This window comes from Camelus bactrianus, chromosome 21, assembly GCF_048773025.1.
Source record: "Camelus bactrianus isolate YW-2024 breed Bactrian camel chromosome 21, ASM4877302v1, whole genome shotgun sequence".
Lineage (NCBI taxonomy): Eukaryota > Metazoa > Chordata > Mammalia > Artiodactyla > Camelidae > Camelus > Camelus bactrianus.
The window spans coordinates 9,124,572-9,146,443 of record NC_133559.1 but is presented as its reverse complement, the minus strand read 5'-3'; the positions used below and the strand labels follow the sequence as shown (position 1 = coordinate 9,146,443).

At 41.6% G+C, this 21,872-nt stretch overlaps 1 protein-coding gene across 9 annotated transcripts in view; it reads left to right on the top strand.

Annotated features, from left to right (window-relative positions):
- The window catches only part of ARHGEF11 (Rho guanine nucleotide exchange factor 11), a 96,635-nt gene that overhangs the window by 17,528 nt on the left and 57,235 nt on the right, over window positions 1–21,872 (top strand). The gene's annotated exons all lie outside the window — the stretch shown is intronic.

Below are 21,872 nucleotides of genomic sequence, written 5' to 3'. Positions count from 1 at the left end.
TCCTGTTTATGTCTGAATAATATTCTATTTTGTACCATCTTCTGTTTATCTGTTCATCTGCTGATGGACACTTGGGTTGATTCTACATTTTGCCAATTTATGAATAATACTGCTGTTAACATTGGCGTACAGGTGTATGTTTGAGTCCCTGTTTGCAGCTCTCTAGGGTATATACCTTACAGGAGAATGACCAGATCATATGATAGCTCTGTGTTTAGCGTTTTGAGGAACTGCCAAACTGTTTTCCAAAGTGGCTGCACCGTTTTACATTCCTACCAGCAATCTATGAGGGTTTCTATTTCTCCACAACCTCTCCAACTCTTGTCTTTATTTGTGTTTTTTATTAAAGTGGGTGTAAAGTAGTATCTCATTGTTTTGATTTGCATTTCCTTAATGACAAGTGATGTTGAGCATCTTTTCATGTGCTTCTTGGTCATTGTATATCTTCTTTTGAGAAAGGTCTTAGGTTAAACCAATCTTGCATTCGGGCAGTAAATCCCACTTGGTCATGGTATATAATCCTTTTTACATGTTGCTGGATTCAGTACACTAGTATTTTGGTGATAATTTTTGTGCATATAGTCTTATTTAATCTTTAGAACAACGCTATGAGATTAGGGTTCTCATGAAAAACAAGCATAAATTAAGCAGTTGGCCGGTGACTGCGCAGTGTCAGGACTAGAACAGAAATGCACGACTTTTGAATTTAGTCTAATGTTATTTCCACTGCTTCACTTTGTGCCTCTTTTTAGCATAGATAACCAACAGTTGGTTTCATTTATTTGGGTTGTTTTCCTTTTTTGAAATCCTATTATTATTGCTGAGATTTAAAACTCTCATAACATGGCCACACAATCAAGACTTAATATTAGATGCATTTTGAATGATAATGAAATTTATATCCTTTATGGTTATTAATTTGATTTTAAATGTGCCATTGTCACTGTCTCTTTTTTGAATGAGGAGCATTACAGAGAAAGGACATACATGTGATTCTTCTTTCTTTTTTTAGTGCTCAGCATTTGCTGTGCCCAAATCAATACTTAATAATGGCTTTAGGTTTGAAAGGATGCATCTCTATAATGCTCATCTGAAGGCATCTGAGAACAGAGTATTCTACTGGCCTGAAATCCCAGTGTCCTTCTCTTGAACAGCTCACTTCTACCTGAACTGTGCACCCCATCACACCTGTCTCTCTGGCTCCTTCCTAAATAGCAGCTGGTTCATCAGAGACTGTAATTGCTGAGAATTTACTGACAGAATCTCGGCATTAAATCTTTGACTTTTTCCACCTTTTCTTAGGTGTGCATAGGCCAGCTATAACACATTTCACATTGAGGTATAGCATTTAGAGACCCAGAAAAGCTCTTTGGGACAGCTCTGGAGAGTGATTGGGGAGCACATGGGCAGACATTTACCTGTAAGTGTATAACATTGGTGGATATGTATGAATGCTTTTGAATTCTCATTGTCTACATGTAAACTCAATTGCTTTATCCATGTCAGCATTGTAATTTATCCTTGCTGTCTGTGAACTCCTTAGCTCCTGCTGTAGTTTAAAATATGGGGGAAAAACATTTATTTTAATGTTAGTCAAAGCCCACCATCCCTAAGAATATATGTTCTACAAAACAAAACCACATATTAAATTATAAACCTGGGGAGAGGGTATAGCTCAAGTGGTAGAGCTCATACTCAGCATGCATGAGGTCCTGGGTTCAATCCCCAGCACCTCCTCTAAAAATAAATAAATAAACCTAACCCCCCAGATTTTTTTAAATTATAAAGGCAAATGAAAATGTTTTTTGGATTATATGTTTTTGCTGATTATTTGTGCCGCCTCTCCATTAATGTAGGTATCTGGCACTTGCCTGTGAATTAATTAATTAAATAATCATTTGTATGTGCAGACAGACAGAATGCAAGAATATATGTCCACGTTGTGATTTTCTCCTGTTTAAATCCAAAGCCTTTGCCTTGTTTTATGATCTAGCAGCACTCTGCCCTTGCTAATAAACAGAATGTCTTGGGACAGACTTGTGTTACTAGTTAAAAGAGTCTGCCTGCATCTCTGTAATTGAGAAGGGCAATGTTTAGTTAGTAGTGTGGACCCAGAATATTTTTCCCCGTAATGCATTTTTTTCTTTTAATAGTTTTATTATGGTATATTTGATCTACAATCAGTGTATATACATTTAAAGTATATAATTTGATGCACTTTGACATTGTGTACATCTGTGACACTATCCCCTCAATCAAGATAAGGAACATACCCATCACCCCAAAAAGTTTCCTCATGCCCTTTGCAATCTCTCCCTCTCTCTTCTCTTCTTTCCCATCCCCAGGAAACTGTCCTTGGGGACTTCCTTTCCATCACTGAGACCATTTCACATTTTTATAATTCTGTGTAAGTGGAATTAAACCCTATGTCCTTTTTTCTTGTCTGACTTCTTTCACTCAGCACAATTATTTGAGGTTAATCCATGTTGTATGTATCAGTGTCATTCTTTTTTTATTGCTGAGTTGTATTCCATTTTATGGATAATGTGTATATCCATTCTCCTGTTGGTGGACATTTGGGCTACCACAAATGAAGCTGCTATGAACATTTATGTACAAGTCTTTGTGTGGACACATGTTTTCATTTTTCTTAGGTAAACCCTAGGAGAGGAATGGCTGGGTCATATGGTAAAGTGTATGTTTAACATTATAAGAAATTGCCAAATTGTTTTCCAAAGTGGGTTTACAATTTTACATCCCCACGAACAATGTAATAAACTTCCAGTTGTTCTACATTTTGGCCAACACTTGGTATGGTCAGTCTTTTTAATTTTAACCATATTAGTGTGTGTGTAGTAAATCTTATTGTGGCTTTAATTTGCATATCCCTGATGACTCATGATGCTGAACATTTTTTCTGTGCCTGTTTGCCATGAGCACGTCCCCTTTGTTGAAGTATTTGTTCAGGTCTTTTGTCCATTTTTTAATTGGGCATAATTGCTTAGTATTAACTCAGTTATTAAATTATAAGCGTTCTTTGTGTATTCCAGATACAATTTCTCTGTCAGATTATTTTTGCAACTATTTTCTCCCAGTGAGGTGCCTTTTCATTTTTGTAACAATGTCTTTTAAAACTTGTTTCAAATTTGCATGCAGTAAAACACAGTGTCTTTTGAAGAGCGAAAGTTCTTAATTTTGATGAAATCCAATAAATCATTTTTTCTTTTATAGTCTGCACTCTTTGTATTTATTAAATAAATCTTTGCCAAATTCAAAGTAGGATTTTTCTCCTATGTTTTCTCCTAGTTTTATGGTTCTAGCTCTTACATTAGATCTGTACCTTATGTATAGTCACTTCTTGTATAGGGTGTGAAGGATTGAGAGTATTTGTCTGTTTTGGTTTAATGGGATGTCCAGTTGTCCTAACACCATTTATTGAAAAGAGAATTCTTTCCTCATTGAATTGCATTGGTACTTTTGCTGAAAATCAGTTGATCATATATATGTGGTCTGGACTCTACTTTGTTCCATTTATCTGTGCCAGTGACATACTGATTTGGTTATTGTAACTTTGTAAGTCTTGAAATCAAATAATGCAAGTTTTCTAGCGTTGTTCTTTTGTTTTCAGAATTGGTTTATTTATTCTAGGTCCTTTTCATTTTCATATAAATTTTAAAATCAGTTTGTAAATTTTTACAAAAATACCTTTTGGGGTTACAGTTGAGATTGTGTTGAATCCATGGATCAGTTTGGAGAGAGTTGATACCTTAATAATACACAGTCTTCTGATCTATGAACACTGTATGTTTCTCCATTTATTTAAGTCTTTAATTTCTTTAAGCAGTTTTTTTAGTTTTTACTGTACAGGTCTTACACATCTTCTGTCAGATTTATCCCTAAATATTTCATATTTTGATGATGTTTTAAATGGTAGTTTTTAAATACTGATTTTCAGTAATTTTTTATCAGTATGTGTAGATACAATTAATTTTTGAATATTTACCTTGTATTCTTCTACCTTGCTAAGCACACTTAATGGTTCTCATAGCTTTTTTGGTAATTCTCTAAGGTTTTAGAATTAGAGTGCCTGAGTCTGTCATGCTGATTGTAAATAATGAGTTTTACCTCTTCATTTCCAATCTGTGTATTTTTTGAGTTTTGGAGAAACTTCAGGATTTTAGAACTTTTGCTAGACATGTGCAGCAGATGTTGGATTCTCCCTCACTAGGAACTCTTTAAAAACAAAAAGAAAGAAGACTGTTAAATCCTTCTACCCATCCCTTTATTCATTCAGTGAACATTTAGTATCCACTGTGTGTCAGTCACTATCTAGTGACTAACGGAAGAGACAGACATATAAACAAGCAATTTTAATTTAACAGTAAGTACAGTAAGTGCTGTAATAGGTACGATGCAGAGTACGTTGGGAGCTGAGGGGCAGGGTGAGGGGAGAGAATGAAATGATCTCTGCAGGCCCTGCTGCCCTGGATGGGTGTGATCGACAAAGGAGCACTCAGGGATTATTGATTGGAAAGTGTTTGCACTACACCATTCAGAGAAATTCTCTATCCTCCCCATCCTGAGTGTTCATTGCAGTCGGCCCCCTGTATCCATCGGTTTTGTATCCATGGATTCAACCATCCTCAGATCAAAAATATTCAGAGAAAATAAAAATTCCAGGAAGTTCCAAAAAGCAAAACTTGAATTTGCTGTGCACCAGCAACTATTTACATGGCATATACATTGTATTAGGTATTATAAGTAATGTAAAGATGATTTAAAGTATATGGGAGGATGTTGGGGGTTATATGCAAACATGATATCAGGGGCGTGAGCATCTGTGGATTTTAGTATCTGCGGGGGAAGGTGGGTGGGAGGTCTTGGAATTAATCCTCCACAGATACTGAGGTACAACTGTATTTACTTTATTATTACTGAGAGTCTGAAAGGACTATGTCTTTATCTCTACTTCTTTTTCTCTTTCCTAACTTTTAAAAAATCTTACATGATACGGCAACAGCCTTTGCTTCTAGCCTTAAATCTCACTGACCAGAGGCCAAGAGCAATGGGAACAGAGATATTTGATATCATGTTATTCTTAATTCTAAATTATATGGCTGTTCTCTTAAGAACCCTATGAGTTCAGTATTATTGTCCCCATTTCTGCAGTTTTGTTCTGTTTTTTATAAAGCACTTTAACACATAGCCTGTTATTTTTTTATTCTCATATCCAGCCTGAGGTCTTTACATTTCTCCTGTCATGTACGTTGAGGGGAAAGCATGCGTCTGACTTTGTAGCCTCAGCATATTTCCCAGAATCTGGTGAGTGGGAGGTGCTAAATAGACATTAACGTGTGTGTATTGGTATAATTTCTCTTTAGCCTAGTTGTCATGCTTGGTGTTCCTCTAAATAACGTAGGATCATTCCCATTTTACAGATCAGGAGATTTCTCCAGGCCACCAGAGAGTAAGTGATTGTAGGTGCTTTTTTTTTTTTTTTTTTTTAGTAGAGAGTTTAGTATTTTATTGGTTTGTAAAATAGTATAATTTAAGAAACACTAATCTAGAGCATCACTTCCTTTTAGAGGTGAGGAATCTTGCTTGCTATCGTAGAGGAATAGCTTAAAACAGCAATCTTAGAAGTAGCTACATTTCACTGACTGTTTATCAGCCATGTACCAGGCCTGTAACAGGTGCTGTGGGCACATGACCCCATTCAGCCCACACAAGCCCGTGTGGCGTAGGCCTTATGTGTGAGCGGCTAGGTTGGTCGTGGCCGTGACAAACATATTTGCTACTGACCCAACTCTAAGAACCTGATCTGAGACTTTTCCTTTGTTGTTTCATTAGTGACTGAAGACTTAGAGTTATCCACAGTCACTTGTCTGAAACCTCGGTAGTCATGACCTCACTCTTCCCATCACCCTGTTGCAAAAGGAGTCTCTCACTTTCCTGAATTGAGAATTCCCAGAGGGCAAGGACCAACATAAGAAAGTGACTGGCACATGGTAACAATTGAGTAAACATTCTTGACCCAGTGAGTGAGTATATGCAGCTCACCGTGGGAAACAAGCCCATTGGACCAGTGTGCTAAGAATCTGGTGGCCAATTTTCCATCCTAATGCTTCTTCCTCTTTCAGGGGTAAGAAGAGCTGAGCTGTATCTACCTGTGCTGCATGTGTTAAGGCCCTCTGTGACCTTATGATCACTAACAGACATGCCCTACACATTACAGAGTGCTAGAGTACATGTGTGACAGCAGACCTCCAGGCTGTAAGAACAGATAAGGCGGTCCCTGCCTCAGGTAACTTCAGTGCACGGTGAGGCAGTGATGGGGATATGCACTGTGAGCCAGGGGCCCAGAGTAAACATCACTGACCCAGTCAGGGGAGTGAAGAGAGGTTAATAAAAACTAACACGGTGTTTGCTATGTACCAGTCACAGTTCTAAGCAGTTTGCACATACTAACTCCTATAATCCTCCTATCAGCCCGGCGAGTTAGATACTGTTAGTGTCCCCGTTTCACACTGAAGATAATGAGGTGTAGAGAGTTAAGGTCACGCAGCTGGTAACCAGTGGGACGGGCACGGCTCTAGAGTCTGCGGTCTTAACCCCGTGCCATTCAGTCTCTTCTAAGTCCTGAAGTAGAGGGAAAAAATTGAGACATACAAATGTTTGTATCAAATTGACAGCATTTACTGTTTAATTGGCTGTGTGGTTAGAGAGAAAGAAGAGTCGAGATGTGTGTGAATGCTGATTGAGGAGCTCACAAGTAGAAATAGGAAAGTGAAGAAGAAAATGCCTGAGAACTCTCGCTATTTCAGTGAGGTAAGAGGCAAGACAGTCTAATGAGAGAGAGAGCGCGCTTTAAATATGGAACTTGAGGAGAGCCATAAATGTTTGGAGTAGTGATGGAGAGGGTGTGGAAAGAGAATTGACCAAGGCTAATAGCGCCCTGATGGGAGGCACTGAAGGCCTGACAAAGACTGGAGACCTGGGATCTGCGCACTGGCTTGCGTGGCAGTGTGGTTTCCCCCAGCAGAGTTCACCTAACTGGTGGTAGGAGCAGAGGCTGCAGATGGGAGTTTGCTGCAGTGCTGGTTTGCTGGACAGACCTGATGGAGGGTTAGGGGTATAAAGAAATCAGGACCGCTACCTTAGGTGGTCAGCCACAAAAGAGAAGCCAAGAGGGGACTGACACCTGGAAGGAAGATAGAAGAGTCTGGTGAGGTCACTTACCGGTGGAAGAGCAGATGTGGCAGGACTGCGTGTGAGTGAGAGCGAGGGGGTTGGAGTTTGTGTCTTTGAAGGTGCAAGTATTCTGAGCAATGTTGGGATCCAGAGTGTGTAGTTCTGGGAGTGAGTGGTGGAGGTGAAAATCATAGGGATTAAAGGATTCAAAGAAAATATATTCAAGGAATTCAAAGTGGGTTGTAAGAGACTCATAAACAGAAATTTGCTATACAGAAGAAGAGATGCTATAAATGAGGAGGGAGGGTGTGAGCAGCTGTGCTGGGGAAGAAGGAGGGAAATGCTTCAACAAGGTATTAATATGTTTGATCTGAAACCTGAGGAAGGAACAGGAGTTTGCTAGGCATTCAAGGAACAGGAGTTTGCTAGGCATTCAAGGAACAGGAGTTTGCTAGGCATTCAAGGAACAGGAGTTTGCTAGGCATTCAAGGAACAGGAGTTTGCTAGGCATTCAAGGAGTAAGCATGGCAAAGCTTGTCTGTGCTACTTAAAGAAAGACAGGGAAAACCAAAATGCCTTTGAAATAAACTCACCTATTGAACAAGGCTCTTGATGTGTGTGGGTTGGGATGGGAGATGCAAGGAGTTGGGAATCAACCCAAGTACAGATGGTGGAAGGGAAATGGAATTCAGCCCTAGAAATAAACTAGGTTTCTCCAGGGTAGAGCAACCATGGCCAACGGTCCAGGCATGTAGTCAGTTATAGGTGTTCAAGACTAGACAACAGAGCATAAGATGAGGACTCCACATGAATATTAGTCTGTCATCTCCATGAACCCACTCCTATATCACTGCCCCATCGGCCCCTCAAAACAGCACCCTTGTCTAAAGACCTTCAGTAACTTTGCACCAGACGAGGAAGGAGAATCTGACTTGTGTCTTATTTTACTTTTTTCCATGAAACCTAGCAGTGCTTCTTCATGCTCACTAGACACTCAATAAATTTTGTTGAATGAATGAATAGAAAATGATGATGATGGTGATAATGATGACGATAGTAACTAAAGCTTATATAGCATTTACTGTATACCAAGCACTGTTCTAAATATTGTTTAATACTCAAGAGCAATGAAGTAGGTTCTCCTTTTATCCAGATTCAACATAGATGACTTGGCAATATCATAGATGATATTAAACTAATATCTAGAGAGAGAAACTTTTTCTTTGATAGATGAGGGATAGATAATCTGTCTGGAATATGAGGAAAGTAGTCATATGAGAGTTCTAGGAAAGAACTTTTCTTCCAGTCAGTAAAACCCGGACAGTGTGACGGAGGGTGGCTATTTGTTTTTTGTTTATTTTGGGGTGTTTTTTTTTTTACAGCTTTATTGAGATACACTTTGCATACCATAAAATTCACCCTTTAAAGTATACAGTTAAGTGGTTTTTTAGTGTATTCACAGAGTTGTAAGACCATCACCACAGTCTAATTTTAGAATTTTTCAGTATCCTCAAAAGCACCCCCGTATTCACTAGCAGTCATTCCCTTCTCCTCCTTCCCATCCTTCACCCCAGCTCCAGGAAGCCATGAATCTACTTTCTGTCTGTATGAATTTACCCAATCTGAACATTTCACAAAAATGGAGTCATACAACATGAGGTCTTTGTGACTGGTCCCGTTTCACTTAGCATGTTTTCAAGGTTCATCTGTGTTGCAGCATGTATCAGTGCTTCATTCCTTTTTTATTGCTGGCTAGTATCTCACCACCTTTGTTTGTTTTTGTTAATATACCACCTTTGTTTATCTGTTTGTTTATCTGTTTTGTTAATATACTAGTCTTGTTTATCTGTTCATCAGTTGATGGACATTTAGGTTGTTTCCCTTTTTTGGCTTTTATGAATACTGCTGCTATGAACGTTCATGTACAACTTGTGTGTAAACACATGTTTTCAGTTCTCTTGGTTATATACACATAGAAGTGGAATTGCTGGGTCCTGTGATATTTCTGTGTTTAATATTTTGAGGAGCTGCCAAATGGTTTACCAAAGTGGCTGCACTGTTTTGCATTCTCACCAGCAATATCTGAGGGTTCCAATTTCCCCACATCCTCACCAACACTTGTTATTTAGAATTGTTTTGGTCCTGGCCATCCTGCTGGGTATGAAGTGGTATCTCATTGTGGTTTTGATGTGCATTTCCCTAATGACTAATGATATTGAACATTTTTTCATGTGCTTATTGGCCATTTGTATATCTTCTTCAGAGAAGTCTATTAACATCTTTTGCCCATTTTTAAAATTGGGTTGCTTGGGTTTTTATTGTTGAATTGTAAGAGTTGTTTTTTAAAATACATTCCGGTTACAAGTCCCTTATCAGATATATGATTTTGCAAGTATTTTCTCCCATTGTGTAGATTGCCGTTTTACTTTCTTGGTGTCCTTTGAAGCACAAAAGTTTTTAATTTTGATGAAGACAAGTTTATGTTTTTTTCTTTTGTCACATATGCTTTCAGCTTTATATCTAAGAAACCATTGCCTAATTCAGGATCACAAAGATTTACTCCTGTTTTCTTCTAAGAGTGTTATAGTTTTAGCTCCTGTGTTTCAGTCAGTGATCCATTCTGTGTTAATTTTTGTGTTTGATGTGAGGTAGAGGTCCAACTTCATTCTTTTGCATATGGATTTCCAGTTGTTCCAGCATCGTTTATTGAAAAGACTGTTCTTTCATCTTTGAATTGTTGTGGCATCCTTTTCAAAAACCAGTCAACTGTAAATGTGCAGATTATTTCTGGATTCTCTATTTTGTTCAAGATTGTTTTAGCTATTTATTTTCATATGAATTTTAGGATCGGCTTGTCAATTTCTGCCAAAAAAAAAAAAAAGAAAAGAAAAAAGCCTGGGATTTTGATAGAGGTTTTATCCAATCTATACATCAATTTGTGGAGTGTTGCCATTTTAACAATTTTAAATCTTGTAACCCACGAACGTGGATATCTTTCCACTTAATTTCTTTCAATGATGTTTTATAGTTTTCACTATATAAGTTTTCCACTTCTTTTGTTAAATTTATTCCTAAGTATTTTATTTTTTTGCTGCTATTAAAACAGGATTGTTTTCTTAATTTCATTTTTGTATTGTTCATTGCTAGTGTATAGAGTTTTTTTCTATATCAACCTTGTTCCTATGACCAGTTATTAGTTCTAATAGTTTTCTGTGGATTCTGTAGGATTGTCTATATACAGGATCATGTCATCTGTGAAGGGATGTGGTTTTACTTCTTCCTTACCAATCTGGATGCCTTTTATTTCTTTTTCTTACCTAATTGTCCTGGCGAGAACCCCTAGTTCAGTGTTGAAAAGAAGTGGGGAGAAAAGACATCCTTGTCTTGTGCCTGATCTTAGTTCTTGATCAGTCATTCACCTTTGAGTATGATGTTAGCTGTGGGTTATTTATTTGCTTTTGAGGGAAGAGTGAGATAGAATTTGATAGGTACTCCAGGCAGCAAGTTCATGTTGAGAGAAGGCAAGAGAGGTTCAGAATGAGATTCAGCCACTGAATTTTGAACTAGGGGGGTGGGGTGCTTTTATAACGGAACGAAGTGGCTCAGAGCTGGACTACTTAGTGTGTTGAGGACTTTGCAGTCAGGTAGACTAGCTTTACCCTCTGTAGAAGTTTTCTCCCAGCTAGCTTAGACTAGCTAATTAATTGCATTGATAAGGAGTCCCCGTGTGTTTAGGTCAAATCATGGTTCACTTGAGTTTAGAAGCAAGGAGAAATAAAAGAAGGGTGTTTAACCCTTTTGGCTACCCTTTTAGAGCTTGTACAGTACCACTGACCTCAGGATTGCTGTTCTTGGAGAGCCCCATCTTCTGATTAAGATCTTTGTTACTCAGTTCTGTATACATTTGGCCCTTAAACTTCTCTTTTTATACATTGCACAAACTTAAGTCTCTTTTGCCTGTGTCTCCTAACTCAAGATTTTAAATTTCCCGAGGACAAGAATCATGCCTATGCCTTAATATATGCCTCAAATGTTTAAATCACGTCTGTGTACCCATAAATAGTCATTAACTATTGAGAAAGGTAAATGTGATCATAAATACAGAGATTTCTGAATCATTTGCGAAACGTATAAATCCATATTGTACTTGATAAGCAGACTTTTAGTAGAGATGAAAGAGATCACCTGAAAGTCATGATTTTAAAGTGTAATATGGAAACACTTCAGGTTTTAAACGTGTGCAGGAGTGTTAGTTCTACACTGCCCTTAGATTTTATTTCAGTCCATTCTTACTTACCTACAGGTGACGTACCAGGCAATCCGACTTTTCCCCTCCTGTGGACTTGGTCTTTACTAACTCCCACTCCTGAGTGCAGCCTGTGACTCAGCAACAGCTAAGAGGAAAAGCCTTTGAAAGCAAAGCTGAGCCCTGCCTTTTGTTCCTCTCCCCACCTTGTGAAGGAATGAAGCAGGACTTGGGAGAGTAGCTGCCTTTGCATCTCTCTCAGAGGTGTAGCCAGGGGCTCCAAGTATAGAGTGAGAGGCGCTGGGTAGTTGAATAAAGGCTGAGATAGAGATGCTGAACCCATTTTTCCAGCTTCTTCCAGTGTTATCTCCAAAATGGCCAACACCCCTACACAGTGTGCAAATACGTCCCAAGGCCTTGGTGTAATTGAAAGCTCACCAGCCTGGGACGGGAGCCCTGGCTTCTAGTTCTCACCTTGCCATCAGAGGACGCTGAAAAATTACTTAAAGGCCATCTTACTCAGCATAGACTGCCATAACAAATACCATAGACTGGGTGGCGTAAGCAACAGAAATTGTTTTTGCTCACAGTTCTGGAGGCTGGAAGTCTGAGACCAGGTTGCCATCATGGTTGGGCTCTGGTGAGGGATCGCTCCCTGGCTTGCAGACAGCTGCCATCTCACTGTGTGGCCTTTCCTCGGTGTGTGCCCACGGGGGCAGGGGCAAGTCTCTGGTGTCTTTTCTCATAGGGCACAAATGCCATCAGGAGGGCCCCACCCTCATGACCTCATTCAACCCTCTTTACCTCCCAAAGGAGCATGTCTAAGTACCATTACATTGATTATTACAACTTCAACATAATGACTTGGTGGGGAATGCAAACATTCAGTCCGTAACAAAAGCTCTGATCCTCAGTTTCTTTGTCTATGAAATGAGGATGTTGATTCTTTGTAGCTCTTAACGTTTTTCCTTTGTAGCTCTTAACGTTTTTCATTCAGTGAGAAGTGCACTTGCGTTATTTTCTATTTTAAGTTCTATGTAATGGTCCCCTACGTTCTCTTAGGCAGCTGAGAATTGAATCGGTTTAGATGTAAATGAAGTTAGGTTTATTCTTTAGTATTTTTTGAGCATCTGCGCATCTCCTTTATGCCAGGAACTATGGTACACACTGAGGCTATAGCAATGAACAAAAGAGACCAAGATCCTTGCCTTCCTGGAGCTTACATTCTAGGTGGTTTAAATAAGAAATAAAATGATAGTATGTTAGGTAATAATTTCTAAAGAGACAAAATAGGAAGTATCAGGAATGTGGAGTTGCAGTTTTAGATACGGTGGTCAGAGAAGACCAGCTTAGCTGTATTTGAGTCAAGGGGGGAGAGAGCGTGTTTAATTTTGCATGGCCAGACTGGGGACTGAGACCCTGCAAGGGAAGCTCCTTAATCCAGAAATCCTACAGCAAACCTGGTTCTTGCTTGCCAACGGCCCACTTCTCTCTCCTAACCATTCTCCCCACCACCCCGTCATCCTGTTTTGTGCCAGACACTCTGTACTAATTAATGATTTCACAGCCCTTTTATAAATCTCAACCCAAAGTCTGTAATAAGAAGTTCCATTTAACACCCCTGCTGTCAGAGTCTAGGAGAAGCTGGCTGGCTTAGAATCTGTACTAACTCTTGAGATGGTCGAATGTTTAAATAGTTCTGTAACTCCCTTCTCTCCCCTTTTGAATGCTTTTTTCTTTTGCCCTAATTTCCCCTCTCCTTTCTCCACATCTTTCCATGTAGCCCTCCATCCCAAATCGTTTTCTTCTGTCATTCTCTTTCTTTACTCTCCCTTTTCTGTTGTAACTTCCCTACTTCCTCCGCGTCTTGCTTTGTTCATCTCACATCTGCATTTATTCCATCTCTGACTCTTGCCTTCTGCCCTGTATTCCTTTCGTTCCTTTCCATCCTCTCACCTGCTGTGCCGGATGATGTATGTGGAGAACAGGGCTAACACAGGTGAGGAGCGCTCTCCTTTCCCAGAGAGTAAGCCACATCTTGGCCTCTCTCCTGTCTTCCCTTAACTGCTGCCTCAGCACACAGAACCTCTTAGGGGAGAGATTCTAACACAAGTTGGTTTTAAAGGGCTGCTAATCTCGTCCAGCATGGCCCTGCAGGAACCCTGTCCTCACTAGGCCTGCGGCGTAGGGCTCATGCTACAGATCTTGGGTTGCCACTTCATCCTCTGGCTCAGGCCCTTGGCACATTTACAGTTAGTGAATTATGGGGATGGTATCACGTATCAGGCAAATCATTAAAGGTTCAGCATGATCCAGGGAAGGGGGTGCCAGCAGGCGGTGAAACCATTCATCAGTCACTGCCATCTTCTCACTGCCTTTCTGACCTGACCCCTGTCCAAGTGTCCGGAAAGTCAGAGCCTCTTGACCAACCCTGGTGTTTTCAAGAACCAGAGTGCTGAGTCCCATTCCAGAGCAGCCTTCTGCACCAGAGAGCAAGCAGGATTAGAGAGGAGTCCTCTTCTTGCCCTCAGAACCCTTTTTTTCTAAGCCCTGGAAAGAGTGAGAAAGAAACCAGATTCTACCATATCTACCCTGTGATTATAGTGCTTATCTTGATGGGATACATCCTTGCTCCCGCCTCCCGCCCTCAGTCCTATTCTGTTGTCAAACCAGAATCAGCCTCAGGATTGGAAGGAATCTTGGCAGTCATCTAATTAATCCGACCCTCTGACTCTTAGCCCATGTGGTTGTGTGGCTCCATCTTGAATGTCTCTAGTTTTTCTTTGTCTGGTCAAAGCAGAGCAGTCATCAGAGCTAAACTGAGCAAATCCACCATTTAAGCAACAGACAGTGACGCTGGAAGAAAGAGGGAAGGTATTGCTTAAAGCATCCTCGTGCTGGGAGTTTGAGATAATCAGACCATCAGTCCCATGTTTCCGGATAGAAGAGCAGCATATTTAGAAAAGAGGGCAAGGTCCGGCCTTCCTTCCAAGCCAAGATCAGGAGGAGCTGTGGGAGGGATAGATTTCCTACAGGACCCCTCCAGGACCTTGGAGTTGAAGAGTTAGAGTTCTGGGTCCATTTGGCCTTCTAGATGTCATCTTTTCCCCGTTTCATCTCCAGCCAAGATTGTTCTCTGTCTGGAGAAATAGGAGAGATTGAGGTTGCTGTTTCCTATTCCACAAGATCCTTCCATTTTCACATTTGAAGGGGTCTCACCCACAGAACTCCTTCCAGGCGTCATCTTTGTGGGAAATGAGGGATGGAATGAGGGGAGGGGCCGCAAGAATGCTTCTCTTTCTGTGAAAAGTTACTTTCAGTTCTTGCTGCCATTCAGCATTAGTTATATCCATGAGATAGCTTCTTTCCCCCCTCACCCCACCCTTCTTCAGTTTCCTGGAAATGGAGCAGGGCTGGAAGAGAGGAAGGATGGAAATTCCCATTGCATCTCTCTCCACTGGGCAGTGGTTGAGATGGAGTTTGTGTGCGGGGGATGGGAGAGGTAGGGAGATGGAGTCAGCCCTGGAGGGAGAGGCCAGGAGACTGCTGAGCCGATGGGATGGGCCTAATTACTCCTCTGCCTTGAGCTTGCCTGTAATTGTGGTTTCTGGGAGCCAGCGCGTCCTGGAAATCTGCTGGAACAGCAGAGATTTGGGGTTTCCGCCTGGGATGGAGTTGAATTTTCCACTTGGAACAGCTTGCCCAGCACCCATTTTTAGTTGGGGGGCAGGGTGAATCCCAAAAGCTCTAAAGGGGTGATTAGGATAGCTTTCCTTTTGAAACTGAATGAGAGGTTGTATTCCCTGAAATTCTGGGCATCTTTGAAAAGCTGAGAGGGGTGGCAGGTAGCCGGATCTGGTGAAGAGTTGTGCACTGAAACTTAGGAGAGCAGCTCTCTTCCTGACCTTGGGTAAGGGACTTAATGCCTCTAGACCTTGGTTTCCCTGCCTGTCAGGGAACATCTGATTTGAGCATCTGTCTGTTTTGAACATCTGTCTGTTTTACAGGGCTCTTCCTAAATACTAGATGAGGAAATGCTAGATTAATATAAGGGAACAAACTCAGGTCCCTTTTCCCATAGTGGTGATAATAGTAGTAGCTAATACACATTTTGAGTATTTATTGTGTGCCCTGTGCTAAATGCTTGAGTGAATGGCACCATTTAATCTCATAACAATCCAGTGAAGTAGTTACTAACCTCTGCTACAGATGGGAAAACCTGAGGCCAAGATGAAATATCTTGCCTGAGGTCCCAGAGCCAGTGTCGTTGTCAGGATTACCACCCTAGGGATCTGATTGCAGAGCCTGTGCATTTGCCCAGCAGATGTGTAAATGGTGATCTGCATTGTGTTTTACACTCGTGCCAGGAAAAACCCAGAGCCAGACAGGCTTAGTGAGGACTGGCTACGGACTTGGTTAGGGGATCTGAGTTCCAGTCCTGGCAGAAGCTGTCACTAACCCTGGGACCTCAGGCGAGTCCTTTGCCTTTTCTAAACTGCAGCTTCCTCATCTATAAAAGAGATATGTTCAGAGTTGTTCTGAGGAGCAAATGAAATTCTGCATAGCACTACACCTGCCACCCTGCAGATGCTTTATAAATGTTAGCAGAATCTAAGTTCCTGTGTAAGTTAATATGCAGACAATCTCTGTCATCTTTAATTTGTGATCTGAGATTTCAAGGGGACACTGAAGTAAGTTAAGGATGGATCTATGGCAAAGTAAAATACATGGTGAGGACTGTCTCTAACTAGAGGGCAAGATGTTAGCAGAGAAAGGATTCTGAAGTTAAACTGGTTGGGTTCAAATACCAGCTCCATCCCACTCACTGGATGCGTGAAATTTAAACAGGTTACTTAACCTCTCTGTGCCTCAGCTTCCTACTATACTATAAAACCACCACAAGAGTAGTACCAGTTCGGGGAGTGGTTGTGAGGATTAAATAAAATAAATAAGAATGACTAATATTTATTGATTATCATTACTGAGACCAGGCCATGGCCTAAGCATTTTATTGTTACGTGTTTTAGGTAATTCAGTCCTAACAACAATTCCATGAGATGGGTACTATTACGATCCCCATTTTAAGAAAGAGGAGGTTGAGACACAGGGAGGTTAAGTAACTTGTCTGAGGTCACATTGCTAATAAGTGGCAGGACCAGCATTTGTATCTGGAAGAGGGGCTCAGGAGTCTACACTCTTAATCATATGTCTTATGTCAGTAAGTGCTTTAGAAACATGCTAGCTCTCATCATTATAGTCATCATTGGAATCCCATCCGTCAGTTACTTCACACTCAGCATTTACTAAGAGCACACACTTAGCACTGTGCTGGTTATTGTGTGCTCCATCAACAAAGAATGTTACAGGAGTTCTGCTCTTAACTTTATTGTCTGTTTGGAGGGAAACATGATCAATATGGATGAAATAATTTGAAAACAGTCAAGTGCTAAGTGATACACTGTGGACTCAAAATGCAACAGAAATTAATTTAGTAACTAAAGAGGTCATTGGAGAAGTTGCACTACTTAAGAAAGCCTCCTAGATAAGGTAGTACTTGGGTTCAGCCATGGAAAATGGGGCCGAAGTGCAAGGGTGAGCTATTTGGAGCACTGGAGTTTGGGAAGAGTTAGAATTTCAAGGTTGGTCATTCACCATTCAGCCCATCTTCACTGAGTATATAATGTGTGTCCGAGTAAGACCATTACTGTGTGCTCAGCTGCCATTGTTTCTCTCCTGGTCAATCCAGATTGGATTCCTAAAGATTATGTTTTGGAGACAGGCAATTTCCAAGTTGAAATACTGTTATTGCCCTGCTCCAGGTGGCCCCTTGTTGACATAAAACCTCATTATAATATGATTTGTGCCTGGGTACAAAGAAGAAGAATATTTTTTCCAGGTACCTGGAAAGGAGCTGCAGGGACCATCTGGTTCATCCATTCCTCTCCCCATCACTCCCCTCTGCACATTGCAAGTGCACACACATACACACACACAAACGCCACCACACTCTTTGCTTATAAGGAAAATAAGGCATAAAACTAAGATTATAACGCAGAGCTTCAAAGCCCTAAGACACTTTATTTAAACTACCCTGTACTGCCTGATAGTAAACTCTGAGTCAAATCGAGCACTCTTAAGATGTAACTGCATAGGGCAGATTCTTCTCATTTCTGTTTACCTACAGAGAAGGTTATAGTTCCATCTCCCAGCACCAACAACTTTTGTCTTCTTAATATCTTTTTCACTGCTGTGCAGCTGCTGACCCCTGCCCCCATGTGAAAGATTTAATTCTGTGAGAGAAGGTATAAGAGTCAGCAGCACTTGCTGGAAGTGGTAGCAGCCATTGCTCTAAAAGCCCTTGTCTTCCCACAAAATGGCCTGGCTTCTCCCCCGACAGTGAAGGCAGGAGCTGGTGCCCTCTCTTTACACATGTGTAAGCTAGATCTACAGACTCAGGAAGTACCCAGCTAGGCAGAGTCAATGGAGCATTCTTTTGGTTTGTGGCCTGCCCATTCTGCCCCCTATCAGGCAGGCATATATCTCGGCTGGTTGCTTGGAGTGGTCTTAGGCCAAGTTTATGTTTTAATAACAGTGGCTTGTCCAGCAGTCCCAGTGCCATCAGTCAACATGAGGGGAGGGAGTAAGGGTCAGAGAGGTCCAAAGTGGATCACTTGGTGATGAAACTGCGATGAGAGCTACAGGGATCTGGTTACTAGGGAAGATGATTCAGATTTTCTTTGGCTGGCCTTCTGTCGGCTTCCTAACCAACTACATCTGTAAAGCATCCTTTGTAGAGCTCAGGTTATTGGTTGGGGGGCTCAGGTCAGGTGGCTGGAGATGCAGATGCTGAAGAAATACAAAAATAGAAGGCAGTATTTTATTAGACAAAACACCAAATACTGGAGTTCCCTTTTAAAGTAATATGGAGGCAAAGATAATATGTGTTTATAGCACAAGTCAAATGCTTAAGGGCTAGCAGGATGCGAAGAATAGGAGTAGTCTTCATCAGAGAGTTAACTGAAGAAAGCTTCCAGGAGGAGGGCATTTCCGGGCAATTTTTAGAAGGATGGAGCAGGAATTTGTAGGGAGCCTGTTGCAGGCTGGAGAAGAAACTCCCTCACCGCCCTTCATCTCTCCACTTGCGAGGGCTTCCTGAAGTCACTAGCTGAGAATGCTGGAGCGTAGGGACACTCAGCCAGTGGTGTTCTGGGTCCCCTCCGCCATTACAGTTGGTAGCTTAGATGCTGTGACTAGATTTGCAACTGCATGCAGTTACCTCAGCTGAAGAAAAATGTCCCACCTCCCTGAGGTAGGAAAGGGATTGCCAAGAAGAGCAGACGCCCTACTGTCAACTCATGTCAACTCAGGTTACCTCCATGAGTTACTCATTTTCTGGTTTAACCTCAGCAGTGTTAAAATCAAAGACTTTCTTCTGCCACCAAGCACTTCTTTGTCGATGCTGGTATGAACTCAGGGAAATGAAACCACTAATTTAAAATCCGCCTTCACAAATCAGAAAGGTGAATATTCTGAGCCAAATGACAAACGTTTTTAAAAGCAAAATGGAAACTTCTTGGATTGGCCATTATTCTGGATTATTTGCTCTACAGTTTTTCCTTTATTTGTGCTGATAATCAAATTTGACCTGATTAACAATTCTGTTTATACAGAGTATAAAGCAGGATATGCTTTCAGGAGGATTTACTTCAGAACACATTTGCTTACTTTTCCAGAAAAACTTTGGATAAAACAAGATATACCAGTAGACTGATTTGGGTTTACAAATAAGTTAGTTATCACAGCGCCTGGTGAGAAGTACAAGGTGTGGTCTTCCCATGTTGTCAACACGAAAGCTGAAACTTAGAGATGTTGTGTGTCACGCAGTGGGCGTGATGTAGGCAGGGAAGAAACCCCGTTCCACAGATGGAGGCCCTTTCCACTCCACCCTCCTAAGCCTTGGGCCCTGTGACAGATGCTTATTTATCTTAGGCTTTGCTTCATATTCCTCTGCTTTTGTTAAAACTGGAAAATGAATAAAAATATCCTTAGCCGTCTTGTGGGCCTCACCGGTGCAGACCTGAAGTGCTTCTGCATTATTGTTGCTGAGGGTGTCTACCCTTTTTCCCTAGTCAGATGAATTTAGTTCTACCTGAGCCCCCTCTGGGTACAAAGACCTGATACGCCAAAGAAACACTGTGAAGGACAAAGGATCCTGCAGTGTTAGCACAAGAAAGCACGTGAGATAATGTGGACCAGCCCCTTCCTTGCAGGATGATGAAGTCAGGGTGCTGAGAAGGGAAGCCTGCACTTTGGTCAGGCCAACTTAAGCTCATGCCCTGGCTCTACCATTTAATAGCTTTGTGTCCTTGGGCAAATTATTTAACTCTCTGAATCTCATATTCTTTGTTACGGAAAATAACAGTGTCTACCTCACCAGGTTATTGTGAGAATTAAATGAATGCCTGTAACATATTAGGCGCTTATTCTATATAATTTTCTTCTCCTTTTTCAAGGGTGTTCAAAAAACTAGGGGCAGAGTTGGTCTAGAACCCAGATGTCTAGACTGTCAGTCCTCCCCTCTCCCCACCTCGGCCTGCCTGCCCTCTCCCTGCTGCTATGGCAGCCTCGGTGATTTCCCTTCCTATGTGCACCCCACCCCCAGCTGGATCTTCCTGAAACTTGCTCTGATTACTGCGTCTGGAGTTACACAGCTAGTGAACAGCAGCGTTAGCACCAGTGTCCAGGCCTCCTGGTCTCCTCCTGCTGTCCTGAAGCACATTATTTTCATCCAAGGTAACAGTTTGATGGAGGATACTTAGAAAGAAGCAAATGGGTATGGACTAAATATACTAGTTAGCAGTAGGTTGTTTGCTACGGAGATCTGTGAGATGGTTGCATCTGTATTGGATAACTCAGAATGTGTTTATTTTGTGTTGCGAGACAGCATATGATGGCTTCGACAGTAGGTACTCATTATGTTTGACTGAGGGTTGTATAAATAACAAGAATAGCTGTCATTTTTTGAGCGTTGCAGTGCACCAGGCGTCGTGCTAGAGACTTCACTTACGTTACACCAGTTCTTACAACAGCCCTGCAGGATAGAGAGCTGGTGTTCCAATTTTGTAGATGAGAGAACTGAGGTTCATAGAAAGCAATTTTCCCTGTGCCACACAAATGATCAGAGACAGCCAGGATGCAAACGCAGTCCATCTAACTCCACAGTCCACCACACCACTCCACAATATCAGTTTGAATGCCTGGGGATAGCCCAGGCGTTGAGCTTTTTCTGAGGGATGTGTGACAAGTTAGAGAAATCAGATGTGCGTTTATACCTGTGCTGGTAGAGCCTGGGAGACTAGTGGGGTGTCGGGTTCTGAGTGAAGAGAAGGGTGCAGAGCCAGGGTCGTGTGGAGTTCTTCTCTGCTAAGCACTGCAGATGGCCCCCCTCAGAGCAGGGCTCAGTGCTTCCTCCCTGGGGATACAGAGATGATTTGGCATGCCTTCAGGAGCTCAGAGTCCAGCAAACAAGGAAGGTCGGCATCCGTGTAGGAGGTGCTTTGGCAGAAATGTGTACCAGGTGCTCTGGGAAACAAGAAAAGCTGTTGGGAGAAGTGACTCTGAGCTGGCTCCTCGTTTCCTTCTGGTCTAAAAGGCAGGAGGCCCTGCCATGGGAGTGAGAGAAGGCACAGTCTGCTCCAGCTGTGGCCAGAGGTGGCCAGACCAGCACCATCCAATAGGAATAGAATGCAAGCCAGGTGTGTAGTTGAAAATTGCCTAGTAGCCATTAAAAATAGTAAAGAAACAGGTGCATTAATTTTAATGTATATTTCATTTAACTCAGTGTGTTCACACTATAGTTATTTCAAAATGTAATCAATATAAAAAGTTATTAATATTTTACATTCCTTTTTTTCTGTATATTTCTCTGAAATCTTGTGTGTATTTTGTACTTGACAGTATCTCAGTTCAAACTAGCCACATTTCTGGTGCGCCGTAGCCGCACGTGACTCACGGCCACCCTTGCCCTTTCATACCAGCAGCAGGGCTCTCATCCAGGTGCACATCATCTCTGCCCCACTTGGTCTCTGGGCCTCCAGCCTTCCCTCTTCTCATCCACTCTGGTCACCACAGTCAGACCTGTCTTTTTAAAGGCTAGATCTGATCCTCTTACTCCTTCTAGAAAACCTTCAACAGCTCCCCTCTGTCAAGAATAAAATCCATAACCTGCCCTAAGCTTTTCCTTCTGTCCTTATTCTTCCTAACATTGATAGGTTGTTTTAGTTTCCAAGCCTCTGATATTCCTTATTTCATTTAATTCTCACAGCAGCTCTGTGAGATAGGTAGAGCAGGGCAGGTGAATTATCCACAGTTTTTAGGTGGAGAAACTGAGACTCAGAGAGTTTAAGAGAGTTTCTTAAGGTCCACCAGCTATCCA